This window comes from Pipistrellus hanaki, assembly GCF_964339955.1.
Source record: "Pipistrellus hanaki genome assembly, chromosome: 2".
Taxonomy (NCBI): domain Eukaryota; kingdom Metazoa; phylum Chordata; class Mammalia; order Chiroptera; family Vespertilionidae; genus Pipistrellus; species Pipistrellus hanaki.
Window position 1 is genome coordinate 31,237,160 of NC_140504.1, and position 18,660 is coordinate 31,255,819.

General features: G+C 39.5%; 1 protein-coding gene and 1 pseudogene across 9 annotated transcripts in view; one reads left to right on the forward strand and one right to left on the reverse strand.

Moving 5' to 3' along the window:
• Positions 1-18,660, forward strand: part of NLGN1 (neuroligin 1) — an 806,764-nt gene that overhangs the window by 583,382 nt on the left and 204,722 nt on the right. The gene's annotated exons all lie outside the window — the stretch shown is intronic.
• On the reverse strand, positions 545-13,762 carry LOC311617353 (lipoyl synthase, mitochondrial-like; annotated as a pseudogene). The gene is made up of 2 exons: positions 13,659-13,762; positions 545-1,337 (listed from the first exon to the last, which is right to left on the reverse strand). The product of its transcript is annotated as a lipoyl synthase, mitochondrial-like (transcript).

Sequence of the window (18,660 nt, forward strand, 5' to 3'; positions counted from 1 at the left end):
TGCCCTTGGCTGGGAATTGAACCTGGAGCTCTTCAGTGAGCAAACCAATGATCTAACCATGAGCCACACTGGCCAGGACTCCCTGTATTTTCTTAATGATATCTTTTAATGCATTAATATTTTTATTGTAATTTATCAATTTCTTTTAAAATTATTTTTATATGATCTAAGAAACCTTTGGTTCCAAGTCACATAGATATTCTTCTGTATTTTTATCTAAAATCTTTAGTGTTTTAGACTTTACAGATGGGTCAATGTTTAAGTTAGCATGCATAATGTGAGGTAGGTGTTTATTTTTTAATGTGGATGTCCAATTTTTTAGAACCCTTTGCTGAAAATACTTTTCTTTACTGGTTACTTTATTTTCTTAGCAACTTTTAAACAACTTACCCACGATTTCAGATCTGCTAGGCCATGGAACAAAATTTCAAACTCATACATGACTGAAAATTGCCATTCATGTTCATTCCCCCAAAATCTATGGCTAATTAGAGATAGTATTAATAAAAAGAGTCAAAACTTAATAGTCACTATACTAAGTTTTTTAGCATAGATTATTGCATTTAACTTTCAAACCAACTCTATTAAATAAACATCTAAATACATCTAATCCCAACAGAGCGACTTTTCCTATTGCTTTAAGACCTCGGAAATCAGGAGTGAGACATTCCACAAGAATTCTCGGGTTCCTTTCCTTTAGGTATGACACAGTCTTTGCAAAGTGCTCAGCTCCTCCATCAGGCATATCATCTCGACCCACAGATGTCAGGACAACATAATCCAAACCCCACTCTGCAATTGCCTTGGCAGTATTGTAGGGCTCCTTGGCATCTATTGGAGGCTGGTTTCTTGCAGTCTTAACAGGGCAAAATCTGCAACCTCTTGTACACGTGTCACCCATCAACATGATCGTGGCTGTGGCAGTGGCGTATTTTCCACCTCCCCAGCACTCTCCAATATTGGGGCATCGAGCTTCCTCACATACTGTATGGAGATTTAAATTCCACAAAGTATTTTTCAGTTTATTGTAATTTCCCCCCATGGGAATCTTTGTCTTTAGTCATGGAGGTAGTCTTAAACCTTTCTCCTTTCTGGCGTTTTAAGTTCCCATTGTATTCATGCCAGGTGCTCTTATCTGAAAGATCGCAAGATATAAAATCTCAAAGGTCTGGTCTAGTCTGTAAAAATTCCTTTTTTTTTTTTAATCTGGGAAGGAACTTACTGCTCTGACTTGACTGCATAAATATGTCCCAAATACATGGGGTCTCATGGCGCAGACGATTAGCCCACAGTGTATAGACAAATCCGTCTTTTGTTTTCTAGCAGGGTTCTGGGATCTAAATTTCCAGGGGAAATAAAAAACAAAAACAAAAAAAACAAATAAAAAAAAAAAACAGATCGAGAATTGTCTCTGGATTTATTATGGACATATTATCTGAACTATCATTGGAAAGCCAGGTTTTAAAATTATTTTTTCTTGTCAGCTGAAACAAAGTCTTTTCCATCTTTTGAAATAATTTCCATTGAGCCGGTTTGCCTTAGTGGATAGAGCATCAAGGGTCCTGGGTTCCATTCTGATCAAGGGCACTTACCTCAGTGTATCTCAGTTTCAGGCTCCATCCCCGGTAGGGCCAGGGCCTGTGAAGAAGGCAGCTCTCACATCTGAGTTTCTCTTTCTCTCCCTCTCCTTTTTACTCTTTATAAAGTAAATGGAAAAATAGCCTAAAGTGGGGATTAACAACAACAATAACCACAAAGAGTTAATCAGATTTGCTTAGTTTCAGGAAACTTGATAAGAGGATATTAGGGTAAAACTATTTGCTTGGGTCATTATACTCTTAGTGTTTTAACAATGACCTAAAGAAAAAGGTGCTATCTCAATATACAGAGATTTATTGCAAACATATTGGTAAGAACTGTTCCTATTCCTTTGCAAGAGCATGTGAAAAATTGAAACTCTGTAGTATATTTTCTTATATATAATTTAGCAGTGACTTGAAATTGCTTTTATATATAAAAAGATGACAATAATATTTCCTCAAATGGACTCTAATACAAGAGTTTGGTTCTTTAAATAATAATGGAAAATTGAACATTGACGGAATAACATTCATCTCTGCTTTATTAAGAGCAGCACTACTGCCTCTAATAGAAGCAAACGGACTTTATTCATTGCTTTCCTTTGTGTGTTTATGCCTCTTGCAGCTCTATATCAGTGCATGGTAAATGAGGTTGTGCAGAATTTCCTCATGATCTTTCAGGAGCAATCCTCTCAATGTGACATTGACTGGACTCCAGTTACCTCTTGTTTCCATGTTGGAGACCATGTTATTATGTTCAAACCAACACATACATTTTTTTATGTGCTTACAATGGAATAAAAATAATATTCTTTTATTGATTTCAGAGAGGAAGGGAGGGAGAGAGAGAGAGAGAGAGAGAGAGAGAGAGAGAGAGAGAGAGAGAGAGAGAGAGAGAGAGAAACATCAATGATGAGAGACTGCATGCTCCACACTGGGGATCCAGTCCACAACTGTCCTGATCTGGAATTGAACTCCTGGTTCATAGGTCAGCGCTCAACCACTGAGCAAAGCAGGCAGGGCAGAATAAAAACAATCTTAATGCAACTTTGGAAGTATCTGTTTCTGTGGATTAAACGTTAGGAAATATAGTCTTATAAAATTGAGGTATCAAATAACTGTTGTATAATTACATGTTTATGAAGTATCAGAGGGTGGATTCTACTGCTAAGCAAGGAATTGCTCTCTCATTCCTTAATTTTATTTAGTGGTGTATCATCCATCCAACATTTCACGGGAGCCAATAGTAAATATCTATGAAAATTGTACAGTATATTTAATTTGTTTTGTTTTGATGAATTATAAACAAATACATTTTGAAATTAAGAAAAGTTATTAATTATTAATAGGTGAGATTTTGCACTAGCCAGCTTGGCTCAGTGGATAGAGGATCAGCCTGCGGACTGAAGGGTCCCAGATTCAATTCAGGCCAAGGGCACATGCCTGGGTTGTGGGGCTTGATCCAGGTAGGGGTGTGTTGGAGGCAGCTGATCAATGATTTTCTCTCATCATTGATGTTTCTCTCTCTCTCCTTCTCCCTTCCTTTCTGAAATCAATAAAAAATATATTTTAAAAAAATAGGTGAGATTTCTAGAGTTTTAAATATTTTTACTTTTACATTAAAATTAATATTAAATAAAAGAGTTGCCATTAGGTCAGAGGTTGTATTGCTAATATTCTGAATATAAATATACAGAATATTAGCAATATTCTGCTCTGATTTTAAACACTGACTGCATTATAAGTATATATTTATTAAATACACATTTCTTTATTTTCCCCAAATTAAAGAGAAGACAAGATTCTAGTAATAGTAATTTATTTTGCAGTAAACCCTATGGTTGCATATCTATTCTATCAAGTAAAGGATTACAGCGTTAGCCAAGTTCAGATAGACAATTCTATATATAAGTAAGATGTTTTAAGATGGAATTTATAGATTGAGCATTATAACATCCATTTGTTGAATGGCTACCATATGAACATACCATTATATTTGCTTGAGAGAACTGAAAAAACAAATTTAAGAAAGTTCTCATCCTTGGGAATTTTACAATATGATATGAGGGATAAGAAAAATTAATAAATCTTAAACACACACACACACACACACACACACAAAAGTACTCAGCAAAGTATTAAGTATGAGGAAGAGCAAGGACATGGTATACTCCTGGAGTCTAGAAATTTTGTAGCTAGTTCTATGTATATCACTCTTTTATTTGTATAATTAGTTTTATATCCCCCCCAAATATTCTAGATAGTCTAAAATAGATATAATTTGCAAGTTATTTCTTTAAGATAAAAAATAATTGACAAAATTTATATGTAGGAATATCTTTTCTCTCTCTCTCTCTCTCTCTCTCTCTCTCTCTCTCTCTCTCTCTCTCTCTCTCTCTTTTTTTTTTTTGAATAAGCAATTTGAAACCAAATAGGGACACTGGTTTGGGTGCTCTGAGGGTAAACACTTGTGATGGGTGGGCAAAAAGCTATAGTATGAGCTTTCTAGAATGCAATAAAAAGGAAATCTGACCAAATTTGTCATTTAGAAGATCTTCACAAACATGTACAGGAAGAAACCCTATTTTCAGTACTTAGAAAAAAGATAAACCTTTTAAATATATTTTCAAGAAGACAACATGAGAAAGAGTAAACATTACCAGGGGCATTTCTATAAACACAACAGACATCAGAGGATTATATCTTAAAGGAATCCCTTCAGATGGACTGCTGGTTAAATATTAATTTGATCTGGAGATAAGTTGTGTTGTATAATTTCAGACCAGTTCTTTCAATATCTCTCTATATAAAAGCCCAAGTGACTGTTACCACAGATCCACTGGTCGAGCAGTCACTGTGACATGCACAGACCAACAGGGGGAAGATGCTTAATGCAGGAGCTTCCCCTGGTGGTCAGTGTGCTCCCACAGCCAGCCTCCAGCAACTGGTCAACCTCCCTTGCAGCTAAGGCTCTGGGTGCTGGAGAACCTGGGTCCAGGACAACTGTAGAAGGAAAGCAGGCACAATGCTGATCAAGACAGAGTAGCAGCTCAGAGGAGAAAGAAGGAGCAAGGCAACAGCCTAACTGCAAAGATGTCAAGTAAGCACCACTGCCATCTTACCTCTGCCACTGCACGGTGCTGCATTGCTCACCTTTCTGCCCCCATCAGCCACTTCTAGCTTGGCCCTGCAACTTTTTGGGTTCTCAACCGCTGATTGGCTAGCACTCCTACGTGGTGTGCCACCATTGGCCAAAATCAGCTACCTATTATGTGTGTGGGTGGATCCCCAATAAAATGTGTGGCTGAGGTAGTAGAGATGACCTGTCTGTCTGTCAGCAACTGTATTTCCACATCCAAGCATAGCTGGTGTTCAGGCTGTTTTGTGCCGCTCTGTCTGTTGTCTTTGCTTGCCACTACCTCAGCACATCTACACAACTAGACTGGGGCCTGCAGCCAACTTCTTGCAGCTCCCCCTTCCTCTCTCCAGTGCATACCCTATTGTCTTTGTCCATGGGTTATACATATAGGCATACAAGGTCATTGGTTGATTACTCCACCTCCCTCCCCCCCCCCCCCTTTTCAAAGCTTTAGTTTCCTTATCTGTACACTGAGAGGAGTAGATAGATTGGATTGTTTAGAAAGACATTTTAGCTTAGTGTGGAAAAGAGAGGAGAGGTAAAATCACTGGTGTGAATGCAGGCAAAGCAGGTAGAAATACTGTTTGGTCATATGTAAATTGACATCCTGGTACAAACTCAAAGAGATAGTTGGAAAGGCAACCAATCAGGGCTGAAATAAAATTTGCAGATTAATGTCATGTGTCACCAATTAGAGTTAGGAAGGAAAACATTTCTTCTGGAGGAACTATAGAAGAGGCAAGAACCAATTCATAAAGATGGATGTGCCAATCTATAAATAATGCCAAAATTAAGAGATTAAATAGGAACCAACAAAAGTGATAGAAAAAAACAGAGTTCAAGAATTTAAAGAAGGTAATGATATATGATTATTTATGAATCATAATAAGAAGTATTTGAGAATAAGAGAAATTAATAAATATGATAAAATATAATTAATGGATAAAAATTAAATGCTTATGAAAGTTTATAATATAAGTAACTAGATGCCTACTGCATGTAATTTGTGCACTCTGGTAGGGGGGTTCCTTAGCCCAACCTGCGTCCTCTCACAGTCTGGGAACCCTTGGGGGCTGTCTGACTGACGACTTAAGCCTGCTCCTACATTGAGTGTCTGCCCCCCAGTGGTCAGTGCACATTAGAGCAACTGGTTGTTCTGCTGTTTGGTTGATTTACATATTAGCTTTTTATTATTGTATATAGGATTACAGATGCTAGGTAACAAGATTTTTTTTTTTAATGCTAGAAAAAAAAGTTATTATTCTAAAATTTTTTGGTATTCTATAAAAAGTGGTTAAATAAGTAAAAAGTCAAACAATAAGTTAGACTATCATGAATGTTAAAAGACAATCACAGCATTCTGCTCCTTTGCAAAAGATAAGTTATATCTCACTAGAAGCAGATCCATGGTGAGATTCATGGAAGTAGAAAAATTCAAAATAATCTCCCAGGTTTAAAGCAGAGAGGAGGAGACAAGTACTTCAGAGTATTTGGAACAGTATGGGAAAAGATTTGGAAGAGAGAAAGTGTGAGATTTTGGGAACAGTGAATAACTATGTTAGTCATGTCGAGTACTGAAGTATACATAAACAGTTGTTATTGTTGTATTTGAAAGTTAGATTGAGACCTGAAATGCTGGTATGTGAAAAGTTATATTTAATTTGTTGGATGATAGGAAGCTATTGAAGGTTTAATGTGCTAATATGATCAGGAAAGTTCTTCAGGAAGACACATCTGGCAGTAACAATAGAACAAAGTAGAGCAGAGCTCTGGGATGGGAGGTCTCAGTGTTATGACAAGGGTATAGGGGGCCTGAACTAGGGAGGTCGCAATAGGAATGGAAGAAAGAATAGAAAGAGGGCCAGCGAACTTGGCCAGCAATCCAATGTCATTTGTAACTATTGGAAAATGACAGTGCGGCCCAAGGCTAATCCCTTATCTCCAGTGCCATCTTTCTTACTTAGTAAAAATGGATTATGGTGTTTTGTTTCCACCTGTCTCAGAGATGCTGTCAGAATTGATTATACACATTTCCCCAAAGTAATCTAAAATGCTTTAATTCTTTGGAACTGGACACTATGTAAATAAAATTATTCATTATGTATAAAAGAGGAATACAGAATGATGGATGTGCCAAGCCAACACAAGAGAACTGTTTAAGAATACTGAGAGAAAGAAGCCAGGTAATCAATACAGTGTTTAATGTGGAGGGCTAAAGATACCGGTAGGAGAATAAAGGAAAATAGAGGATATAACGTTTGGGAGTTAAGACTGATGAAAGAAGGCTGTGCTCTGTTAAATATTTGCAAGAGAAAGAAGTGAGCACTTTAGGTTTACTGTTCAATATTAAGAAATGAGGAGAAAAAAGTTTAAAATAAAAAACTAGAGGTCGTTTGCAGTGTCTATGAAAAGGGACAGGAAGAGTTATGCAGATACGTGTACATTCTGAATTTTATACTAAACATGACCAATACTCCCATGTGCTGCTGAATGACAGAATAGCATTTTATTTCAAAGACCATTACTGGAGTTCTAGATTTCAACTGCCAAGCGTGCAAACGAATGGGCGTTATTTTAGGCTACTCGGATGCTGGTATTAGGGAGTTAAATACTTAGAGTCCCCAGGAAAACCATTTTGGGGTTGTGTTTTTAGCTGATACTTCTAGTGATAACCATGTAAATAAAAAGATTCGATTCAGCAAAATTTGTACACTGAGACTTCTACGTTTTAATTTTTCTTATTCCTAGCATGATTAAGGTCCAGATTGAACAAATATTTTTCATAGATTAAAAAGTTTATGATAAACTGATAGAAAATATTGCATTATGTATCTTAAAAAGTATGCTGGGTTTTGGATTAAAAAATAAAATTAATTATATTGTGCTTTAGGCCTTCCCTCTCTTTTTTTAATTTTTTTTATTGTTGTCTTTTATCTTTTATATATTTTATTGATTTTGTACAGAGAGGAAGGGAGAGAGATAGAGAGTTAGAAACATCGATGAGAGAGAGTCATCGATCAGCTGCCTCTTGCACACCCCCTACTGGGGATATGCCCGCAACCAAGGTACATGCCCTTGACCGGAATCGAACCCGGGACCCTTCAGTCCCCAAGCTGAGACCCTATCCATTGAGCCAAACTGGTCCCGCCTAGGCCTTCCCTCTCTTGAAACTGTGCTGTACCAACCACTTGGACTTATTCTCACCAAGGGTTTTTTAAAAATTTTTCTTTCTTTTCCCAGCTGGTAATATCTTTAGATTGAACTTATGAATGTTGAGGAACATTTGAAAATCACAGGAGGGAAGCTATCATGGTGCAATGGGTGCTAGAGCTATTGCTCTGTGGGAAAGAAATGTCACTTCTGAATCTTTAGCCAGCTGAGCATGATGACCCCCGCAACAGAGAGGAGAGTGCACTAGGTTAAGAGGTCAGATAATGGGAAAAAAAAGTTTTGGCCACTATCAGCAAAGCATTGTCAAGGGGTGCCTTCAACAGTGCTCTTAAGGATGTCAGTATAAATATTTGAAAGTGAAGGGCATTTCAGTGTAGATTAGGACTTGGTGAGTGTGGGAAATCACCACGTCCATATTTTGCAAATAATTTTCTGTGAGATTCTGATGTTCTTTAGACTTCCCTTTTGGCCAAATGCAAGAGGTAAGAGACCCAGTAGGTGGTCTAGTCCCCTACTCCGGTTCTACCACACCAAATCTGCTTTTTATTGCTTTCCGCACTGGACTTGCAGGAATTAACCACATTAAGAGATAAGGTTTTACTTTAAAAAAATGCTACACGTGAGATTCAGGGAGTCAGAGTGGGTCACCTAAGTTCCCACAGGGCTCCCATTCCAGGGTGTCTCCCGTAATGCCATCATGCTCATTTGTGAAGAGTCCCAGGTGGGACTCTTAGCCCAGGTTGAAGAGACAGGCTCAGTGAAGATTTGGTGCATCACTCCTGGTGTGTTGCCATGCCCCACCTTTCACTGATGAGGCTGTTCCAATTTCACCTCTGTGCGCTGGCAGCTGCCACACACACCAAGGAGGGCTCCCATTTGTGTTTTTTTGTGAATTGGCTTTTGCTGTAGCAGGTTTCTTGCAATCTGCTGTGAGGCAGACTTCTTAGAACCAATTTGGAATGGCTCTGACTTTCTCTTACCCTTATGTATGTCAATCAACACTACATGGATGCCTGGAGGATGCTTCAGGGATGTGAATGAGATTGAAAAGCTTATAAACCAGGGCATCTCAAGAAAACTAAGGGAAAGGGGTAATTATGGGACTTAGGGGTGTGGGGAGAACTAATGGGATCAAACGAATAAAAGGAGGTATTTCTTGAGAGCAAGTGACATTAGCTTGTGTGAAAGCCTGACAAAGACTGTGGGACTAGACTTTGTGTCATTAATATATTTACCCCAACCAACCAGGTGTGACAAGTATATCACTGGTACATAGACAAGCCTCATATGCTTTTGCTCTACCTAATTTTCTGTTTGTCTGAAGAAAGTTGCAGTGCAATACTATTAAAGAGATGTAGATTTATGCATTGGATAGTGATAACTCTAAACATGTGTGCTGTTTAATTTTCCAGTGCCCATAAAGGCCCCCAACCTCTCTGTGGAGAAATTTAGTTATTCCTGTAACATAGTCTGTTTTCCCACTTAGCTCAAGGCTCACACACTCCAAGCAATTCTTCAGTAACATGTTCATTTCTCCTTTTACTTGCAGCCTCACACTCATTTTGATTTGTCCCTGGCCTTTCTCCTCTATCAACCGTTTTATGAAGGTGCCAGGTGGGAAATGACAAATAAGATTGTCATTGCAATCTGGGGCAAAGGTAGGGCATGTGTTAGGTAGGGATCACATTACTTGGTACATCAATCTATTAAGATGTGTTTAAGACATACTCTGGCATGATTCTGAGTTCTACTTTTCTGCTTTCCTCAAAAGAATATTATTTTCTTTCCCCTCTGGAGGCTTTATTAAAGAGTTAAGAGAATTGATGATTTTTTTTTTAATTTAGCAAGGGATGTACTTGAAATGCATAACTTATCATAAATAAGCACCAACACTTAAAAAGGCCAGGAGGCAAAGTTTATTGGGACTCGTTAACGTATTAACTTAAACACATTTTAGCAAATAGCCGTATTACTTCTTATAGCATATATTTCAATGCATTAAGTAGGGTGGTACTGTATTCATTCTGGTTGAAGGACCTGGAGAATATCTCACTGAAGAAGCAGCATTTGAACTAGCCTTGGGAAGAAGAGGATGTTGGCTGGCTTAGGAAGGAGCAACACAGGCTTCCGGTTTGCAGTGGTCAAAGATCCTGAACCCACCTCCTCCCATGAACACCTTGAATTTACAGCTGCAAACAGAGCAGTTCCCCTGTAGAGGGCATGTAGGAGGTGGACGATCATAGATTCTCTCTCATCATTGATGTTTCTCTCTCTCCTTCTCATTCTCTGAAATCAATATTTTTTTAAGAAAAAAAAAAAAAAAACTGCCGAAACCGGTTTGGCTCAATGGATAGAGCGTCGGCTTGGGGACTGAAAGGTCCCGGGTTTGATTCCGGTCAAGGGCATGTACCTTGGTTGCGGGCATATCCCCAGTAGGGGGTGTACAAGAGGCAGCTGATCCATGACTCTCTCTCATCAATGTTTCTAACTCTCTATCCCTCTCTCTTCCTCTCTGTACAAAATCAATAAAATATTAAATAAATAAATAAATAAATAAATAAATAAATAAACAAATATTAAAAAAAAAGAAAGAAAAACAAAGAAAAAAAAACTGACTTGGTCTTATGTGACTAAAATGATAGGCATCTGGCAGACAGAGGTGGAGAGAAATCTGAAAAGCAGGGCATTTGTGAAATCATGAAATATTTGGGGCATTTTGGGAAGATTCACCCATGTGTTCAGTTCAGCACTCCTAAGCAACAACTGAACGCCATGTACTACCTTCTGCCTTGCCCTTAAAACTTAATCCTCATCCTCAAACAGCTAGCAGAGAGGCTGGGCAAGAAACAATGGAACCTGTCTTCAGATTTTAAGAATAAAATGGTCTAATATATATAAAACAGGTAAAACAGTGGTTAGCACATTGGGAGCACCCTGTAAATGTTAGCAATAATTCCTTCCATACTTAATTTTTCCCCTCAATCTTATCAATAAAGTGAGAGCATTCTCAATGTCAGGCATGAGTATCCAATAAAACAGGACATTGAATTTGTTTTTGTTTGTTTTTTTGTCTCTTTTAGCAGTGGTTTGCAACCCATCTATCTCTCTGAACAGAATCTAAGTATAAATTGTGTTTTCAATAAGCACTAAGATGTCTTGAGAGCAGATTATATCAAGCAGTGTGCTCTGGTTTTACATGAATTACCTCGAGTATTTAATCCTCACAACTCTATGAGGCAGATACTATTATTATCCTTTTTTAAAAAAAAGATGAGAAAGCTAAGGCTTAATGGGATTAAGTAATTTGCCTAAGGAAATTTGAGCATAGCTCTATCCCTAGAAATCAAGCTCTTAACCATATCTTATAGCCTATCTAATCAGAAATGCATTTTAGATATTTTGCAGTGTTGTAAGTAACTGTATTGGGTGATTTCTCATGTCTCCATTTCTCCCATACTTTATGTTTCATTCTTTTAAATGTGTTTTCTTAATAATGGCAGTATAGTTTCTCTCTCTCTCTCTCTCTCTCTCTCTCTCTCTCTCTCTCTCTCTCTTTTTTTTTTTTAAATCATGGTCTTGGGATTCTGAAAGCAGTTTATACTTAAAACAAAGATAGACTGGAAAAATGTTTTAAAGTTTTTCATCTTGGAAAATAATTACTTTTTTCTTTTTATTGAATCATATATAATATAAAATTATCATTCACCTGTTGTTTGAATAAACAGTCTGATGTTTTTCTTTTTACTAACTCAGTGTTTTAATTTTCTTAAAAGTAATAAATATAACATCTTTTATTATACCAGGCTTTATTATCAGCACAGAAAAGAATTCAAAGTTCTCACCACATAATTCTTGAAGACCATTTTTACTTTTAAAAACTATGTTTTTATTGATTTCAGAGAGAAAGGGAGAGGGAGAGAGAGATAGAAACATCAATTATGGGAGAGAATCATTGATTGGCTGCTTCCTGCATGGTCCGCACTGGGGATCAAGCCCACAAACCGGGCATGTGTCCTTGACTGGAATCAAATCCTGGACCCTTCAGTCCACAGGCTGATACTCTAATCACTGAGCAAAACTGGCTAGGGCTTGAAAACCTTTTTTATAGTCTTTCCTCACAGAGAGAATGGTCATTTGTTTTTACTTTATTGTAATAAAGCATCTAATTAAACATTACATTTCTATATGTCATTTGCAAAAAAGCTCAAATGTTGTATTTCAGATTTAAGAAAACCATTCACCTTTCAGGCAATGTTAATAAATTGAGAAGCTTTGTCATTTGTTATGATAAACATGAACTTGATCAAGTTAATAATAAAGGACTTCTAATTTATTTTTTGATGCTTTCATTGCCTTGGGGAATGCAGTCGTTTAAATAATGTGACTTTTAAGTCACATATATACTTTTTTTACATTTTTCTATATTAGGATTAATTACTTGCTGACTGACATTTTGAGTTGGGTCCTATTTTCCTCTCACCTAATTACATCCAATCATTTCGTTATCCTTCTGTAATTTTATGACAACTCTACCACAAGTATTGTGGCTGTAGATTGATGTGCCACAGCTTCGTATATTCTTGTAATTTAGGGCCTATTAGTGGCAGACTGGGGGGAAAAATACACCAAGAACTTAATTGGTTTCAAATTGGCTGTAAATTGTAATTAGAGGAGAAGAGAAATAAGTCATAATTTAGGTGTTTTGTATCACAACAAAATTTAGAGGCATTGATCTATCAGGGCACTGTTTTTTTGTGGGGAAGGGGACAATCCCTGATAATTAGACATTATGCTACAATGCTTAGTGGAAACAGAAATTAGAACCTGTGGACTTGCTGATGAGCTTTAATTTGGCAGCAGAACTCTGTGGCATCCCACAGCCCTAGGTCTGAGGGTTTGAAGGTAAAATTTTATAAACACTAGAGGGGCGGTGCACTAAATTTGTGCACGGGGTGGGGTGGGGGGTGGGGGGAGGACCGTCCCTCAGCCTGGATTGTGAGAGAGGGCAGGCCAGACTGAGGGACCTCACTGGTGCAGGATTGGGGCCAGGGAGGGATGTTGGAGGTTAGCCAGCTGGATCGGGACCACAGGAGGGCTCCAGGACACGTCTAGCCCATCTTGCTCAGTCCTGATCAGCCGAACTTCAGCGGCAACCTAACCTACTGGTCGGATATACAATATATAAGCCTAATATGGTAAGTGGCCATTCAACCAATCAAAGTGTAATATGCCAATGATATGCTAAGGCCGTTCAACTACTCGCTATGACATGAACTGACCACCAGGGAGCAGATGCTCTGATCGATAGGTTAGCTTGCTGCTGGGGTCCAGCCGATTTGGACTGAGCATGGCAGGCTGGACACACCCTGGAGCCTTCCCATAGTCCTTCCCTGGCTGGCCAATCTCCATGTCCTCCCCAGCCTTAGTTGTGCACCAGTGGGGTCCCTTGGCCTGGCCTGAGCCCTTTTGCAATCCAGGCTGAGGGACCCTACAAGTGCATAAATTTCAGGCACTGGGCCTCTAATACACATACTCACACACACACACACACACACACTAGTGGCCTGGTGCATGGATTGTGCACATTGGAAGAAAAGTAATTTGAAGAAATATTTTTAATATTGCTATTTGCTCTTTCTCCCTCAGTTCTTGGGAGCCAGGTGGCAGCCCCACCCCTCACTGCCTCAGCTTATCACTGTCTGCGGGGCAATTGGCAGTGCTATCAGGCCCCCACTCACATCTGTCGTAGCCTGGTGCTCCCCGCTTACCTGCTCCACCGTCCCTCTGCAGTCCCACTCTCGTGTGGCCCATTGGGACCTGCAGCACCTCCACTGCCTCCTACTGCCAGTGCCATGTCACCAAAACCCACCATGTTCCACAATGCCTCCTGGTGGTCAGCACATTTCATAGTGAGTGGTCAAACTCCCAGTCGAGGGGACAATTTGCATATTAGGGTTTTATTATATAGGATATAGATACTAGAGGTCAGGTGCACAAATTTGTGTACAGGTGGGGTCCCTTGGCCTGCCCAATGATCAGGCCTGATTGGGACTGGCTGACCAGATGGAGGGACCATAGGAGGTTGGCTGGCCATGGGAAGTTGGCTGTTGGAGCGCAATGACCGTCAGGGGAAGCTCCTGCATAAGCATCTGCCCCCTGTGTGGTCAGTGTACATCACAGTGACCAGTCAACTGGTCGTTCAATCATTTAGGCTTTTAGATAGATGATAGATAGATAGATAGATAGATAGACAGTTGATAGATAGATAGACTAGGAGCCCTTGGGGGATGTCTGACTGCCGACTTAGGCAGGGAGAGGGACTAAGCTGGCAGTTGGACATCCCTCTCACAGTCCAGGACCCCTTGCTCCTTACAGCCCACCTGCTCACTGCTCCTTACCACTCAGCTTGCTGCTCCTTAGCGCTGCCGTGAAGGGGAGAGAGGCTCCAGCCTCTACTACTGTGCTCACCAGCCAAGAGCCTGGCTTCTGGCTAAGTGGTGCTTCCTTGTGGGAGTGCACTGACCACCAGGGGGCAGCTCCTGCATTAAGTGTCTGCCCCCTAGTGGTCAATGCACATCATAATGACCAGTCATCCTGGTTGTTCCACCGTAATGGTCACTTTGGCTTTTATTATATAGATTGCCTTCCACCAAGACAAAGGGCATATAAATGAGTTGGTTGGCAAGTGGATCTGAAGAATCGCCCTCCATAAAGTTGTCTAATCATTATATATCATTATTGCCAGGAGAAGCCATCTCTGGCCGAAAGTAGCATTGATCCTACAATGGTCATGGTATGGATTTGGCTGCCACATCTCTCAACTATTGCTTTCCAAAGTTTATTCTGCTCATCTGACTTGCTAAGTGGGATCCTTTTTAAACCCCTCAGTTCTCCATTAGCATCTCCCCCAAAGCTCAATCAAAAAGGATGACTTTCTCTTATGGAGAGGAAGTCATCTTACAGTCAATAGAACTGATGCTGCTTAAGTTCCTATTTACAATGACGCAACTAGTTCTGCTTACTGGGAGGTGGAAGAGTAAGTAATTTCCTTTAATTTGATATATCTCTCCTTCCACTTCTCTCTCAATAAAATGAAATAGTCCTAGATATTGAATCCTAGATATTGTGAAGTCAGATATAGAAGGAAGAGTAAAAGATTCAGATTGGCATTCTCCTTGGACACTGGTGGTGATTTTGAGGGAGTTACAGCTAAGATGATTTCTTTGCATTTTCAGTTAAGTGACTATAGACTACAGGAACAATACAGATGGCAAGTGGTAACAAGGCAGGTAAGAATATATGTACCAGCATTTTTTATGCCTCCTTTATCAAGTAAGTGAGTTCAGAGCTTTTTATATCATTATTCACGAATAAGCAATCTGTACGTGGGGAATAAGCCAGAGAGGCAGGTTTTATTTTCACATTTGACTTTTGAGAATTATGAAAACTTAACTTCTTTTACTCCATATGCTTTTACATCGTTTTGACACATTCTGTAATGAAATTTTATGGCAAAGTAAAGCATTTTTACTGGAGAGTACCTGTTTCAGTTAAATTAGATAAAGGCGCATGAATTGGACACAGTTCCCATTCCATTGCAAATGAATCTCACTTTTACAGATTTGGGAATAGAGCATTCGGAGTGCCATGTTGCAGCAATAAGTAGAGATATTTTATGTATTTCATTTTGCTTCTTTCTTGCCATTTCCCAGGGATCATCAAAATGCCTGAAACACAATTGGTAGGTGTATATTTGTTGAAGAATTTATAAATAAATAAATGAAAATGAATAAAAAACTACTTGAGGACCCAGCCAGTGTGACTAAGTGGTAGAGCGTCAACCTATGAACCAGAAGATCACAGTTTGATTCCCAGTCATGACACATGCCTGGATTGTGGGCTAGGTCCCTAGTAGGTGGTATGCAGGAAGCAGCCGATCAATGATTCTCTCTCATCATTGATATTTCTTTCCCTCTCCCTTTCTCTCTGAAATAAATTATATCTTACCAAATAATAGAAAAACATGTAAATTGGCTGTACCTTTGCTATGCCCATATCCAATTAGAGTGACTATGCAAATTAACCCAAACAAGATGGCAGTTAATTTGCATACATAGGCACCCAGAGCCTGTGTGTCCCAGGAACATCCTGGCATCCAGTTCATTGTGAGGTAAGGCCTGGGCAGGAGCAGACCCCCTGAGATCGATCACAGGGATCTGGGGGTCCACTCCTGCTCCCTGCAATCTATCGCTGGGGTTCCGCTTGCAGCCTGGAGCCAGAGGCTTTTGGCCTGGAGCAGGAGCAGACCCCCAGCAATCGGTAGCAAAGAGCAGGAGGGGACCCCCTGCAATCAATTGCAGGATCTGGGGCTCAGGTCCTGCCCAAGAGGCTTTCAGCCTGGGCAGGCCTGGGCAGGGGCAGAGCAGGTGATCAGAGGGAGCTTTGGCCAGAGGCTTTAGTCCTGGACAGAGCCCAGCCCGCAATTGGTGTGAACTAGAGAGGAAAAACATTTTCTGACTGCACATTGGCTAAGCTTCCTGTATGCTACTGGTATTATTCTTAGTAACTTCGATAATAAGAATCCAAAAAGGTAATCTATGGTTTTTCCACCTCATTTCTGGAGAAAAAAAATGGAGGTCTGCTGCTGGAGGGACTAAGAAATGTCATATCCTGCCCTAACCGGTTTGACTCAGTGGATAATGCTTTGGCCTGTCAACTGCAGGGTCTGAGTTTGATTCTGATCAAGGGCATGTACCTAGGTTGCAGGCTCCTCCCTGGCCGGGGCCCAGGTCAGGGCTCATGCAGGAGGCAACCAATCAAAGTGTCCCTCTCACTTTGATGTTGCTATCTTTCCCTTTCTCTTCCACATTCTCTAAAAGTCAATGGAAACATATCCTCAGGTGTGGATAAAAAGAAAGAAAGGCTGTTGGATTGGAGGTCTTTGATACAGAGACATTTTTATATCTCATCTGTGTTTTCTCATGCTACTCCATATACACTTCCCCCCCAAAAAAATTGGGTTGGGGTTGAAGATGATAGAGAGAGTAGTGAATTAGAATATTTCTCCTATTCCAAATAAACCTAAACAGACTGCTCCATCTCATATGTTAGCAGATCATACAGCCTCAACTGTGCATCTCTTGAACTCTATGAGTTGTAAAAAACAGAGGAAGAGGAAGCAGAGGTAGGGCAGGAAAAGAGAAAATGGGACCCAACCCAAAATTGCAGAAGGAGCCAGACATGGGTTCTCTTTTATTCTCCTGAGCAATAAGCTTTACAGCAAGTGGAACAAAACTTTTCCTTGGAGCTCTTTCCCAATACTCTCTCCCTCTCCAAGCAAATATTCATTTTTCTTGAAGGAGATTGCAGATCAGAATTAAACTCTTCCTTCCTCTTTCTAGCCACATACCAACCTGTCCTACAGTTCAACTTCAAGATTCCTCCACTTATGATCAATCAATCATTTGAAGAGAGCCAAGCTGTAATTTTGTGCTTTTCACATTCTTAACTTATTTTACAATGGGATTTTAAGGTGTTTTTAGCTGGCTCAAACTGATAAGAAAAACTATATGAGTATTAGCTTCTTGAGGTTACATCAATGTTGTGAATTATGTAATGAAACCTGTCTGCATTGCAATTCTAATGTTATTATCCTTCCAGCACTGAGCTAGAATACCAAAGGGGCCATTTAGGATCCCTCAGCCATTTTTAGCTTGAGAAAGCAGATTCTTTTCCACTTAAAAAATGTTTGTTGAGTGTATTCAACTTACCATATTGTCAATATTTTGTATTATCAGCCCTTGGGAGACATACTGAAGCCTGAGGTTTGATTTTGCCATAAGGTTATTCTGCCTCTTAAGTGAGATCTCAATATCTATTCTAATGGTGTTTCCAAAGTTTTCACTTGGGATCTTCTGTGACCTTGGTGTTGTGCACCATTTGTGCATCTTTAAAAGGTTGTAATGAAGCTCTGCCGCACGCAGATTATAAAAGGTCAAGCAGAAAGTTGGGAGCCAATGAGGTTGGGAAGAAAAATTGCACTTGCTGCAGAAGTTGAGGGATTCATTATATTGATGCTATGGGTTTTCAGCAGAGTAATAACTGGGTTAGCAATAGAATGTAAATCTTCTCAGCCACTTAGTCTGAATCTGCTTCTTCTTGATTTGTGGGGATATATTTTTAACAGAGTACAAGGAAAGTCATTACACTCTGAGGAAAGCCAGTGGAACTGGTAAATGCACTGAGGATGGGCCAGCCAAAAAGAAGAGCAGAACTAGAGGATTAAAGAGTATCAGCAGTGTTGTCAATCCATCTATAATAATAAAAGTATAATATACTAATTAGACTGGATGTCCTTCTGGACATCCTTCAGGACGAAGCTGGGGGCTGCAAGGGAAGCCTGGGTCCTGGGTGCCAGAGGGAAGCTGGTGCTGGCAGCCAGGGGAAGGAAGACCTACACTTGCACGAATTTCGTGCATTGGGCCTCTAGAATGAGATAATAGTCTCAGAAGAACTTTGCATAAGTGATTCCTTTAATTCTTAAAAGGACATAATTGTCTTTAACTTTAATACTAGTTTAGAGGTACAAGGATAGCTAATTAAAATCTTTAAAAATAGCTATCACAGTATTAATTTAAAAGATTTGAGATAAAAATAACATCAAAATAGCTTCAAATCAGATTATTTAGTAAGGACCAGCAAGGTAAGCAAATGAGGTTTGGGATACTCCAAAAGGAGATGAAGCTCAAAAGTTACTAGTTCTTCACTGAA